This window comes from Periophthalmus magnuspinnatus, chromosome 11 (assembly GCF_009829125.3).
Source record: "Periophthalmus magnuspinnatus isolate fPerMag1 chromosome 11, fPerMag1.2.pri, whole genome shotgun sequence".
NCBI classification, from domain to species: Eukaryota; Metazoa; Chordata; class Actinopteri; order Gobiiformes; family Gobiidae; genus Periophthalmus; species Periophthalmus magnuspinnatus.
Genome location: NC_047136.2, coordinates 14139768 through 14154279, shown reverse-complemented (window position 1 = coordinate 14154279; position 14512 = coordinate 14139768).

The following is a 14512-nucleotide window of genomic DNA, read 5'->3' as shown; positions in this document are numbered from 1 at the left end:
GGATTTGAAAAAAATGTGTGCCAAAAATGATTACGTGTATCACCGATCAAGAAAATTTTATTGGAGAGCAAAGTAAATAGAGATCAGTAGTGGGCGTGTACAGTGGCAGTGAAAACGGGAGTTGATCGGCAATATGGCGTCTTGAAAATAACACGCACAAATCACTACAAATACAACTTCAGGTGAGTAAATGGTGAGGAGGAAACTATAATATGGTGAAAGACGACCTATTGTACTTGTGTCTGCTTTAAAGACACAAGTACAGTATAATCTATGACACCCGTGGATCACATAAACCTCAATATTCATCTAAAACAACTTAACAAAAGAAACAGGTTTACTAAGAAAACTGCCCAATGGGAGCTGATAGCTACGTATAGCTGCAGATCGCATTACCGACTAGCAGTTGTTTTTTTTATTAGTACCAAAATGACTACGCGATGCTGCCGAATCCTACGCGTATCATCGATTAAGAAGATTAAATTGAAGAGCAAAGTAAGTACAGTGCAGTGGGCGTATACTGGTGATGGTGAAAATAGGAGTTTGGCATTTCGTAAATAAGCAATTACTGTAAAAGATCACTGAAACATGCACAAATCACTCCAAATACAACTTCGAGAGCGTAAATGAGAAAGGGCAACAACTACAATATGGTTAAAAGCTCTGAAAAGTCAATTCTGCAGAGTGACTTTAGTCCATATTGTACTGATCAAAATAAATATACCAGCAAAGTGATATTAGCGTGGCTGCCATATACGTATCTCACACACCCGGATGAATTCATTGGATGTTTCAAACTGTCTGAAGAGAAATGGGACTTTGTTGTCGTTGCTACAAATATCCACAGATTGTGTTTTTAAAGACATTTCAAACAGGGGAAAGTTGGAGGGAATAAAGAGCTTTTTCCCGTAGTCTCTGGGACACTGTCGCCTGCTGCACACGATAACAGCATCTTTGAAGAGAGCGCTACACCGTTTTAAGTTTGGAAGTGGAAAAAAAGGAAAAAGAACATTTGACTTTGTTCAAATAAATAACTTATAAAGGCACAACTACAATGTGTCTGATCATTGCTCCAAGACTGTAACTACGAGACTTAACAACAAGAGGAGAGCTTTTCTGTTTAAAAGAGTGCGGAAATATTAGTACTACACACAAGTAAGTGTTTAGTGGTTGTGTTTACAGTATTCAGTCTCTAATGGGGGGTCCAACACCTGCTTGTCTCTATGGGAATGTTATTGTTATGTTGTTATTTGCCTATAATGTTCCACAGTATAGCATTCAACTTATCCATCATTTTTTTTTTTCATTTTTTCATTTATTTTTTTTTTTTTATTTATTATTTAGCACAAGAAAAGAAAAAAAAAAAAAACGGTCTTATATTAAAGCCTCCACCTTATGAATACATAAAATTGAACATTATATCTGTGCATTTTTTTCATTTTTTTTTTCTTTTTATTGCTAAAATCTGAAAAAAAAAAAAAAAAAAAAAAAAATGGACTTTGAGAAGGGTCATCTCTCCACAGATCTGACTTTTAGCTCTGCCTGGTGTTATAACCCGCTAGTCTCCGTGGAGATACATAAGTTTAATGTCGTACCTTAGAGCGTGATAGGTGAGGCAATAATATCTCCATGGAAACCATCAGAAAAGTTGCATAATGAACAATGAAAGCAAACTGTAGTAATTAGAAGAATTTAGGATCTAATGAAATAATGTGAGGAGGAGAGAAGAAGAGAAGAGAGGGAGGAAAGAGGAGAGGAGAGGGAGGAAAGAACAGAGCAAAGAGGATAGGAGAGGTGGACTAGACCAGGACCAAGGGAGAAGGAGAAAAGATGAGAGGAGGAGGGGAGAAAACAGGGAGGAAAGTGGAAAGGAGAGAGCAACAGATAGAGAGCGATAGATGGAGATAGAGAGCACGAGAGAGAGGAAAGAGGAGAGGAGGAGAGAGAAGAGGAGGAGATAGGGACAAAAACAGGACCAAGAGAGAGGGAGGAAAGAGGAGAGGAGGAGAAAGAAGAGGAAGAGAGAGGGACAAGACCAGGACCAAGAGAGAGAGGGGGAGGAAAGAGGAGAGAAGGAGGAGAGAAGGAGAGGAGGAAGAGGGGAGGAAAGAGGGAGAGGTTGAGAGGAAAGAGGAAAGAAGAGATGGACAAGACAAGGATTGAGAGAGAGTGAGAGAGGAGATGAGGAGAGAGGGATAAGACCAAGACCAAGAGAGAGGTAGGAAAAAGGAGAGGAGGAGGAGACTAGGGGAGGAGGAAGGAGGGAGAGGAGGAGAGGAAAGAGAAGAAGAAAGATGGACAAGACAAGGAACAAGAGAGAGAGAAGAGAGGAGGAGAGAGGAATAAGACCAGGACCAAGAGGGAGGGAGGAAAGAGGAGGAGACTAGGGGAGGAGGATAGGAGGAAAGAGGGAGGAAGGAGGGAGAGGAGGAGAGGAAAGAGGAGAAGAAAGAGAGACAAGACAAGGACCAAGAGAGAGAGAGGAGAGGAGGAGAGAGGAATACGACCAGGACCAAGGGAAAGGGAGGAAAGCGGAGAGGAGAGGGAGAAAAGAGGGAGGAAAGAGAGAGGAAAGTAGAGAGGAGAGACCAGGGACAAGACGAGGATCAAGAGAGAAGGAGGAAAGAGGAGAGGAGGAGAAAGAAGAGGAGGAGAGAGGGACAAAACAAGGACCAAGAGAGAGGGAGCAAAGCGGAGAGGAGGAGGAGAGAAGAAAAGAAAGAGATCATTATTATTTTGTAATCAGTGACTTTTATACTTTACACTTTCTGAAAGGCTGCAATAAGGAAACAAAACACTCAGTCTTTTGATACATATAATATAAAAGAAGTGACGTCTATAGCATTAAAATGTCAAATGTCTTTCAGTTTAATCCCCAAGTTGAACCTTCTGCAGATAAACACACAAGCAGAGAAATCTACTTCTTACAGATCTCATGCAACTGTTAAAACAACTTTCTGGTTAGACAGGGGGAAAAGTACAAGTATAGCGTAATTCATTGTAACGTTCTCGACCTTTGACCCGCCCGTTCTTACTTTTCAGGAGCAGTGGGCGACTGCAGAGGAGCTAATTGAGCCGAGTCTCGCCCACTGTGAAGCACAGAGTAAAAATCCCATTCATTTTTCCCATTGGCATTTGAAAAGTTCAGATACTTTGAGTTTAAAGCGAGACGGAGGCGAGTCAGTGTCCAGGATGTGATTATTTTCAGTTTTAAAAAGGCATAGGCTATTTAACTAGGTAACGTAATTATATTTAGAGGTCTTATCTTGCACAAAATGGAGTTAACAGCTACCTTTTACCTTTAATTCAGCAGAGATTGGATATTCCAGGTGCTGAAACCATCCAAATGATCCTAGTGAACGTGTATGGAGTTTAAAAACGCAGTACCACATGACATCACAAGGTGGAACAGCGTGTTGTTTTTGTTTGAGAGAAGAATGCTATGCTGCCTGGTAGGTGTCTTTGTTGTGTGTGTTTTTCCCTGCCTGTTTCATTACCCTCTTTGTTTGTGTGTGTGCTTTAGACGCTGTTTAATGCAGCTGGTTGACCAGGTCGATGTGTATCTGCTGCGTCTGCCTGGGAGCCCATCTTTTGACCAAGCCAGACTTATTTTTCTTTAGGTTGTATGAGTTTTTTATTTTCCATTTACAGACTTTTTTGTAAATATGGGCCATTAACATCAGTTTTAATAGATGTCAGGCCATTAGATGTTTTTATTTGGGTCTAATGTTAGTTATTTTGGGTCTTGTTTGAGTTTATATTAATTGTTTGTTAATAGTTTGATTTATTACTTTGTTAATTTTTTTTTTTTTTTTTTTTTTTTTGGGCATCTGTGTGATATAACATGTGACTTTTACCCTGTTTGTCTTCTTCTTGCTCTAGGGCTGGTTCAGACGTGGTTGTCTGCCTGGTGGAGGGTTGGTGACAGGGTTTTGTTGGGTTTTTTTTGCACCTCCTTCACATATTTGCACATTTTAGTTTACATGGGAGTTTGTGTTATGTGTGTGCGCGTGTGTGTTGGCTGGGGCATGGTGAGTGCTCTGTCCCGTGAAGATTAAGGCCTCTTTTTAACAACCTGTGAATTCTATAGCACCTTTTAAGAACAGTTTTAGATTTATAGCTAATAATAAATGATGTATTTTTTGTAAAGTGACTGTTTTTTGTATGGATCTAAATAAACTCTTTAATTGTCAGTCTTTTATTCGACCATCTACTACAGGGGTGTCAAACTCATTTTCACGAAGGGCCACGTCAACAAAATGGTTGCTCTCACAGGGCCAGATGTAACTGTAAGATAAATGTCACTACATTTTTATCTTGTTAATTAACCGTTTCTATATTTATTACTTATTCAGGTTACAAATATTCCATATGGATTTGCATAGATGTGAAAAAATGGCTGTTTAACTGTGTATCTAATGATAAACTGACATTTTAAACAGTCATACCTTTAAATTTACTTTGTCGAGGGCCACATAAAATGACGTGGCAGGCCGCATTTGGCCCAGGGGCCTTGAGTTTGACACATGTGTTCTACTGCATCTTTTACCTGTGTAACTGAAACAAAGTTAAATCTAAAATCTATCCCTCGACAACATCAACATCGTACATATAGTTTTGTGGTTTTTTGTTTGTTTTTTTTGCTTTAAACATTTCAGCGAAGTTTATAATTTTACTTCCTAATTGGACACACAGCTACAAATGTGGAGGTAATTACTTACAGTTACTTACAGTTACCTCGCAACCTTACTGTAAACAAGGTCGCTAGGTAACAGTTATGGAATTACTTGTCTAAATAATAATTAGATAAATAAAAATAAATTACATCTTTATTTTGTTGAATTAATGTTCAATCTGACAGAAATGTGGATGTAATTTTCAATGTTGGTGACACAGGCAGAGGGATTATGTTTTAGGACTCACTGCTACTTCCTGTATTTGGTGTATTCTCAACTTTTTTCCACAGCTACTTAACTCATGTAAAACTCTGATAAATATTTACCACAGCTACAATCCCACCAAACAAAGTTATGATAAGAAAAACATGAAAATCTGCCATATGCACTTGTTTCTTATGCTCCTTGTTACACACATACCAGATTTAAAGTAAGTCATGCAATAAATCATATGTAGAACAATCAGGGAGACTCACCAGAACTCAAAAAGACAAAGCATTGCAGGAAAATCTCAAATCTGCCATATCAGATCACTGGAAAAGTAAATAACTACATTAGGGATTGGGACGGGGCATGGGTCATTGGATCGGAAAACAACAAGTTCAAACGTTGGATCAGGGAGGCCATTGAAATAAAAAAACGGGCATGAGCAGCGTCAACCGGGATGATGGAACCTTTCTCCTTTCACACACCTGAGACACCGTCGTCCAGGGACCACCAGGAGACAGGAGGCGTGGTCAATCTGAGCGAATTACCAGGTCCGTTAAGGCTGACCACGCCTACAGGAAGTAACAACACGTCACCACGAACACCACCAGTGATCGTTTTTGGATTATGCATTCGCTAGGAGTAATGATAGAAGCCAAAAAAATTCACGTCTCATCTTTTATTTCTGTTTTAGGTATTTTTATCCACAAAATTTTTTACCAAAACCCAGTCAGTTTCGTTCCAGTCGTGGCGGTTTGAGTGAACGCTGCCAATGTGACACTTCAATGGATGCTAGATTGCGTCGACCATTGATTTTGAGCGAAACCTTCCCTGGAGACAGAACACAGCCAAAACTGATATTCACCACTGAAGCCCGGGCCACAATCAGCCACCTGCCTTTTCTAATGTTACACCGTACGCCTTTAGCTCGACTTAGCCCACCCACCTCCGTGTTTCCAGGCCCTTTGGCGAACCTTACCCGCTTCTCCCCTGCAGTTTGTGGGTAAGATTCCCCCCTCTCCCCTAGCTCTTCCTGTCATGTGTTCACCATTTTGGACCCCCTCTTCCACCTCTCCATTATCACCTCATTAGCAGGCTGCAAACCGGCCCACCCTCCCCTGCAGAACGAGCCACAATCACACCATTAATCACACAGGAGCAGGGAAACCTTCTGTCCAGAGAAGCCGAGCCGTGCATTGGTCCAGTCCCCCATCGAGAAGCTATGTGTGTGTTAGCGCTAAGGGCATGTTTCGGAATACAAATGACCCAGCGACAGCCTGCCATCTGTTGACGGTTTAGAGTTACTGCAGCCAGAGGTGGGTAGTGCTCAGTTACATTTACTTAATTTACTTGAGCAACTATCTAACGTCAAACTGTACCATACTTTTACTTGAGTATATTTTTAGTGTAACAGTAGTAGTTTTGGTGACTCTTACCTCTGTGCGTTAGTGCATGTTGTCTACGCCTTCAAATATTATTTACTTTTATCTCATTTGTATCATCGTTTGAAAATACTACAATAACTACTGCACTATGTAGCGGTTCCGATGGAGCGTCTGCCACTGCTCGTCTTCATGGAGCTGGTATTTCTTTGAGTGGAAAGTTCCGCAGTGTGCTATTAAACTAATATATCTCTGTGGGAAAACCTACAAGTAAGATCTGTGGAGAAGCAATCCCGCCTCCATCGTGAAGGCATGTTTTTCAAGGAATTTCGTTGCCATAAAAATATATATAATTGAAAAAAATGGAAGATAGATACGTGTAATATCGTACTGCGGAACATTCCAGGCAAAGCAATGGCATCTCAGTGTTTTCAAAAAGGTGGAGGACTCCTACCATGAAAGTTACATAGTGCTCCTTTAGAGTTTTGTCTTCAGATTAGGTTACATACAGTTACAAACAAAGCCACAACTGATTTTTCTGCATTTTTGATCTGGCAATGTCCAAAGTAAATTATCAGGAATATGCAGGGAAGGCTTAAGTGTGAATAAAGCTCGTTTCCTTGGTTACTTACTTGGATCCGCATTTAAATTGAATGAGGATTTGTTCTTATTCAATTTAAGTGTGTTGCTATATGAGTGGTGCATGAGCAAATGGAGGTCACTGCTGAGTGTTCTGGCATTTTGTATCTGGTAATTTACTGGGAACTATATGTGACTGGGGGTTTACTTAAGTAATTTCCTGGAACATTACTTTGTACTTTTACTTGAGTAACATTATTTTGAAGTAACAATTTTTGGCCACTCCAGACAGCTCTGATTTAATTGTGGACAGTTTACAGTGTCGTCCCTTATGGCTCCCTCCCTCTTTCTCATCTCTTCAATGGCCAAAGAAATTAAATTACGGAGCAGAAGATGTTTGGGGGGGAAAGGCACAGCTGGAGATCGGGTGCAATCAGAGCAGTGGGTCCTGTGATTATTCCTGCAAAGAAGACGATGTTTGTGAGCAACAGAAAGGACCAAGAAGGCGACCATGTGGTGAATGATGCATAAAAGTACAGGGCTCACAATGAATGTATGTAAGAAAAAGAGACTCTGCAGACTGAGACTTTTGGCTAGTTTTGAAATGTAAGGTGGAAAGAACACACAATGTCCTCAAAATAAATGATCAGTCAGGTGCTGCTTTTTAATAGCTTGATACAATTGAAAATGTAATTGAAAGTGCACATTATAAAGCAACACCATGAAACTTTCACGCCATCTCTATGATTTCATGGAAATAGAAAGTTAAAACCATACTTTGGAACATTCTCCATGTAGATTGATTTGTTTTATGCCATACAGTGGAACAACATTTCCATGGAAACAATGGAGGAGGCTCCATATCGAAGGTCAAATGAGAGTGAGGTTTATGGAGATGCAAGCCTGCTTATAGGATGCATGTTTATCATTGTTTTTAGTACAATAAATACAACCAAAATGAAAAAAAAAAAATATGTATTTTATTTTTTACTAAAATGTTACATGGTGAGGCTTTAGCTACAATTCTATAGTCAATTTCAATTATCCAGGTCCAATAATAATCCAAAGCAATTAGGTCAACAATGTTTTTGTTGTTTTCTTTCTTTCAATGGTCATCCAATCACCAGTATCAGCTGTTTTAAGTTGTTTCCATATTGGGAATGATGAAAATGTGCTTGCGTCTCCTATATAGTTATAATATATGACATCTGTGGATCATTATGCTATAATTTAGACATTTTAAATCGCAATATTGATCTAAAATGACTTAATAAAAGAGAATGAATTCCACTGACTTCTGCATTAGAACACTGTGGTGCCCAGTGTGAGCTGACGTCGGTGTACACGTCATAACAACAAAGAGCTACTCAGTTGTCAAAATGCTAGCAAGTAGCATTTTTTTTTTTCCATTTATGCAAAAGTGGCTATGCAACGCTGCTGACTCCTATGTATAATTCAATTGGAGAACAAAGTATGTACAGAGCAGTGGGCGTGTACCAGTGAAAACAGGTCAGGACAATGACGTTTTGGAGTGTAAAGATGACTCAAACATGAATCACGCTGAATACAACTTCTAGAGGGTTAATGAGAAAGGGAAACAACTATAACATGGTTAAAAGGTCTAAAAAGTCAATTTTGGATAAGAGGTCCACTTTAAGTCTCATGCAGGGCCCTAAAGGGTTTTATAAATACATTTTGCCAAATAGAAACCACTCATTCAAAATGGATTATATTGCTGTTAGTCTGATAAAATATTAGATTCTTTGTCTTGTTGTTATAGTTTTGTCTGAGCCTCAAACCCAGTGTTTTCATTTGGAGCTTGAGTGCGTCCCTGTAGCTGTCTGCAGATGACAAAGTGCTGCTTAGAGCGTGTCAATATCTGTCGGAGGATCTATTCAAACCCCCCTATGGGCTAAAGCCAGCATGTCATTATCCCTGCTCTGTATGTACTATAGCCTCATAGTTAAAGGGGCACTATGTAACTTTTCTGGTGAAGGGTTTGACACCTGCTCATCTCTCTCTATATTATGCTGTCATGTAGTTCAGATTCTAGGTTGTCATGATGCCAGACTTCCAGATGGGGAGTAAGAGCCAGATGTCCTTACTGATTATACTGTACTTTACCATGAAGTATCCAAGAGGTAAACTGACAAATGCTGAATGTGCAAGTTGTCTATAGGTGATTATGGACTCCATGAACTCACTGTATTGCAATCTTCATTTTAGTTGCCCCCATCTCAATTGAATATTATTAGCATATAGATGATGTGAAGTCATCCGAAACTCAGCAGTTACTTCATTCAGAATATTCCACAGTATGGTATTTTACCTAAACTTAACCATCTCCATGGAGTCAAGCAGGTGGCACAACTAAGACAAGGAACAGGTTATGTATTATTCAGCAATTAAGCAACTATAATTTAAAATGTGCAAGCAAGAAAGTTTAATGTCATACAATTCCAGCCAAAAGCCATATCCTATATTAAGTAAAACTGACTCCTGTGAGCTTTTAGCCATGTTATAATGTTGTAACCTTTATAAAAATAAAAAATAAAACATACCTGGAGTTGTGTTTTGTTTCATTCACACATGTTTGAGTAATCCTTTATAATTAGTCTGTCTACATCTCCAAAGGTCAAAATGCTCTTCCACATTGTGATGTCATGAAGTGGTAGTTTTCAAGTTAACAGCTAAATCTAAAGCAGATGTAAAATTGGATTACATCATTGCCACAGCAGTTTTAACCAAGAAATGACCCAGAGTAAACCCAGATAAAATTGACTTGATCTCACGTACCACAGAGAGAAACACTTGCTGAAGACCTCATAGTCTTCACTCAGGTGTTTGGTGAATAGTACCTAACTGCAGGAAAACTTTTTTATCTTTTAGGTTGATAGTGGAAATTGGAGCACCAAGACAAGGGTAGAACATGCAAAATCCTCATAGAAAGAGGAAGTTGTTGTGAAGTGGGAGTATTGCTAATTGCAGATACAAAGTTAATGTAATGGGGCCTGCATTATCTGTCCTCCTGTGCTCTCTCCCCCTCCCCTACCTGTCTGCTTGGAGCTGGGTGGAGTTCCTGACTCCTCCCACACACAACTGGAGCGCATTAGCGCATTTACCTCCACCTGCTGCCGAGTATTTGAGGGGTCGGCAGAAGACACTCGCCAGACCGTCTGCGTGTCAACGTGAATGCTCCAGCTTAGTTTTTGCATTTTGTTACCTGTCTGCCTGTTATTCATTGGACTTTTGCCACCTTCCAGATTCCTGCTCTCGCTCGTTCCTGCTCCTGCCTCTGTGCTCCAGCTCCGGTACAGTCCACCCTTCTGCCTTGCCTCCTGTCCTGTCTTGGTCTCCGGCTTGCTTCCCGTCTCCGGCCCTGGCTCCTGCTCTCTGGATTACTCCTGCTGGGTCTTCCCTAGTCCTGTCCCTGGTCCCGTCGTGCTCCGGCCCTGGCTGTCTCCGTGCCCGCTCCGGACAACCCCTGCTTGGCTTGCCCTGGTCTCGTCCTGATCCTGTCCTCGTTCCGGTCCTGGTTTTCCCATTCCTGCTCTGCGCTACGCCCGTCTGGTCTGCCTCCCGCTCCCTGCTCCCCGTGTGTTAAATTAACTATTAAACTGTTTTCGCACAAACTGTAAATAAACACTGTCAACTTGCCCCGAGTCTGCACTCCTTGGTCCGCACCCGCACTAGCCGTTACGACAGTTAACATCTGAAGGTTGAAGAATCAGAGCTGTCCATGACTCAGATAATTAGGTGTCAAAATAAAAGCAATTTTAGAAAAATCACTCTTTATTAAAGGCCGAATATTTTTGCTCATGTTTCATTTTAATTATGTAGAGTTTGTTTTGTTTTGAAGATTTTCCAAAACAAGGGATCACAAGCCAATTTTTTATCAATATGCCAATTTGTGCAGATTTGGAGCACTTTGAACATATTGTGGTTTACAAATTAACTTGCTTTGTCTGGAATGCTTGATGAAGATGTCACCAGGCCAAGTTACTATGGAGACGTGAGCATAAAAAAACACCTGTAATTGAATACATGCAAGAGTGATAACCTTTATGTCTAAGGCTACTACTACATTTTTTTTTCATTCTGAGAAGGGACAATATAGTTCAAGTATCTGTATAAAACTTGGTTCAAACCACCCTTAACCGTTCCTAAAGATGCCGACGGGTCAAGTTAATATTTGTATGAAGTGAACAATAGCGTGCGGTGTTCTTTTGTGTGAATGGAGAGCACTCTCTTTAAGGTTTGTGCTTTGTGCTTCATTGAAAAAAAAGCTAGAAGGTTACACATGAGAGGGTCACATTCTTGCAGAGCTGAAATGGCGCTGAATGAACTTTGGTTTGGAGAGATGAGTGTTTTTGAGGCAGAGAAATCACTGTCATCTGAACCTGAGAGAAGAAGCAGAGAGTCTCTCAGAGGAGGCGATAACAGACTGCAGATCAGGGCTGGGACTGAGCAGTGACTATAGGTTAGATCACACGTACTATGGGTGTTATAAGGATGTGGTGCAAATATAAACTTAACACAGACCTTTTATAAAAGTTAGTGGGAAGAAGATGGATGGTTCAATGCCTCAAACATGAGCCTTTATCCACATTGAAGCCATAATATGTTTTTGTTTAGACTAAAAAATACTGAAATGAAAATATGTTGCTTTTCTATTGCAGTGTAAAACATGGAAAAAAAAACATACATCCTAACTGGAAGCAGGCTTGCATCTCCACAAACCTGACCTCTTCCTGCTTCTATGGAAACTTTTGTGATTACTACCATAATCCTAGTTCCAATTTGTAATATGTCATTGGGCAAGACTTTTCCATTTTCTTAGTACATCGGTGTATGAATATGTGAATGTGAAAGTGAATACGTGGCTAATTTCACAAATTTTAGTGTTTTTGCAAAGTAAACTGGATTCAAGTGACTGAACTAAGTGAGTGTGACGTCACCCATAGCGATCGGCTCCAATGAAATGAAACTCATCGGGGCTAGCGGTTATAGGTGCGGATTTGGAGTCGACTGCGAGTATCATAGCAACCAAAGAGCCAATCTGAAACAGGACTGTTGAAGGTCACGCCCCTTCACGCCTGCCCCTCTGGTTTAGCAGGAAGCGGGCTCTTAGCAACGCTGTTAATCAAACTTGTTGCTAACGATGGCGGGAGTGACCTCGGGGAAAGAAGGCACCTGATTTGACTGTTATTGAAGTTCATATATGGAGTTACGGACACATTAGTGAAATTAAGACTAATATAACGAGTCTCACAGCAGCAGCTACAAAGAGAATGCAATGTTTTTTTCAATAGAAGGTGAATTGGAGCCAAAACGCACACCTGTTAGCTATGTCCATTTATACATATATGCAGTCTATGTACATAACACAGAATATTGCTTTGCTACCCAAACACTTCACCACGATGTTATTAGTCAAGTCACCCTAAAACACCATTCATCTGGACTTTGCCATCTTCTTTTATGAACCATCATTTAAAAACATCAGCCTAAAGGAAACATTCGAGCTTCCATGTGTCCACGGGTTCTTTTCTGTCATTACTTCCTTCCTGTCACAGTGGCACAAATCATCGCTGCACCATCTCTTTATATTCAGGCAGATTGGAGCAGATCATCTGTTTGGCCTTGGCTCCTCCATCACCTGCAGCCCAGCACCTCTGCCCCTCTCCCCCCTCTCAGGGCCTCACCTCCTGGGCTCTCTCATCCATCTCCCCCCCTTCTCCTCCACCCCCTCCACCGCAGCAGAGCCTTTGATCCAGCTCTGGCTCCTGTCATCCCAAAGAGCAATATAAATCAACCAGGGGCTTTCTGACAGCCGGCCGACCACACTACGCGGTATTAACCTAGCTCTAAACCATTACATCCAAACATCTATACACACATACTTTTTAGGATTAGTGTAGGATTAGCTTTCTGGCATTAACATCTTCATGACTAGCACATGACAGAGCCTCCACAAGAAAAGTTAAATGGCCCACCTTTAAATTAGCCATCAGACATTTGTTAAATCCAGTTAGGAAAACGTGAACATCCTTCCCATCCAAAAATACAACTTCCTTGCACATTTTTCAAAACACAATAGTCTGTATTTGGTCTAAAGGTTAAGTATGTCCTTTGGAGTCACCATGTTGGTTTTGGGTTGTTTAGGCGCTTCACCTTTCGCTCCACCCATACCACAATGTTGCTTTGTGATTGGTGGTTTTGGTCACGTTTACCTCCATTTTAACCCTTAACAGACGCTAAAACAATTATTTGCATATAAGAGCAAACGCCAGATGTTTTGGACAGAACCTCAGCAAGGAACCTAAGAATCTATCCTCATTCAAAATAAAAAAAATACTTGCCTGGATATGGACTCTTTTCCAAGTGTTTGCATAATGAAGATTTTTGCATCACTTGTGCAAATGGTGTTTTTCGCATTAGTAAAAATCTCCGAAAGTTCATTTTAGTTAGTCTCAGCATTATGTAGGTGATCTAGTTTTACTGCTGAGAAGGTTATGGAAATATATGTGTGCAAGTTAATTTAATGTAAACAGAGGCAGAAAGAAAAGAAACATACTTGGTGGCAGAGTGGTTAGCCCTCACAGTGATTTTGAGCTCTTTCTGCTTATTTACTTCAGGGCTGCCACTAAATGGGCAAACCACACGCACACACATACACGCATGCACACACCCCCACACACACACACACACACACACCCCCACACACCCACACACACACACACAACCTGAGCCCATAGAGCACATAGCAGCACACGGCCTATTTAGCCACATAAACAGCTCTGCCAGGGATTTTTCCATTATGTCTCACCTTCACTTTTATAAGTAGAGAGAGGGAGAGAGGGGGAGAGAGAGAGAGAGAGAGGTGGAGAGAAGGGTGTAAAGAGGGACAAAATAGAGAGGGTGAGAAGAAGTAAGGGAGAGAGATTGCGGCAGTCGGAGTTGGAAAAAAGGGAAGCCAATGAAGCAGTGGGTGAAGAGAAGAGAGAAGGGTAAGAGAGAGAGAGGGAGAAGGAAGGGGAGAGACAAGAAGAGAAGGTGAGGAAAGAGAGAGACAGAGAGAGGGAGAGGTGGAGAGAAGGGGGTAGAGAGGGAGAGAAAATAGAGAGGGTGAGAAGAAGTAAAGGAGAGAGATCGGGACAGTTGGACTTGGTAAAAAAGGAAACCAAGGAAGCAGTGAGTGAAGAGAAGAGAGAAGGGTAAGAGAGAGAGAGGGAGAATGAGGAAGAGAGACAGGAAGAGAAGGTGAGGAGAGAGAGAGGGAGCCTCTGATTGGCTAATCCACCTGTCAATCATGGCCATCTGAACTTGGGGAGATTCTCCAGTGACTCACATCATAAATTATTGAGAAGTGTGTATTATGGATCACAGGGAAAGGTGACATGAGGCTGGATTTGAAAAAAAAACCAAAAAAAAAACCCCCGTAACATATGCAACAACTCAACTACTACCACCACTACTACTACTACACCTACTACTACTACTACTACTACTACTACTACTACTACTAACAGTGATTGGCTCCTCTGGTGCAATGTACTTCATTATCACGTCTCTGCCATTTACCCCAACCTGCATTTTCCAAAGCCGTTCCATAAATAGGCCCATATGAGGGTTCATACAAAAGTCACTAATATGGATTTCTGCCAA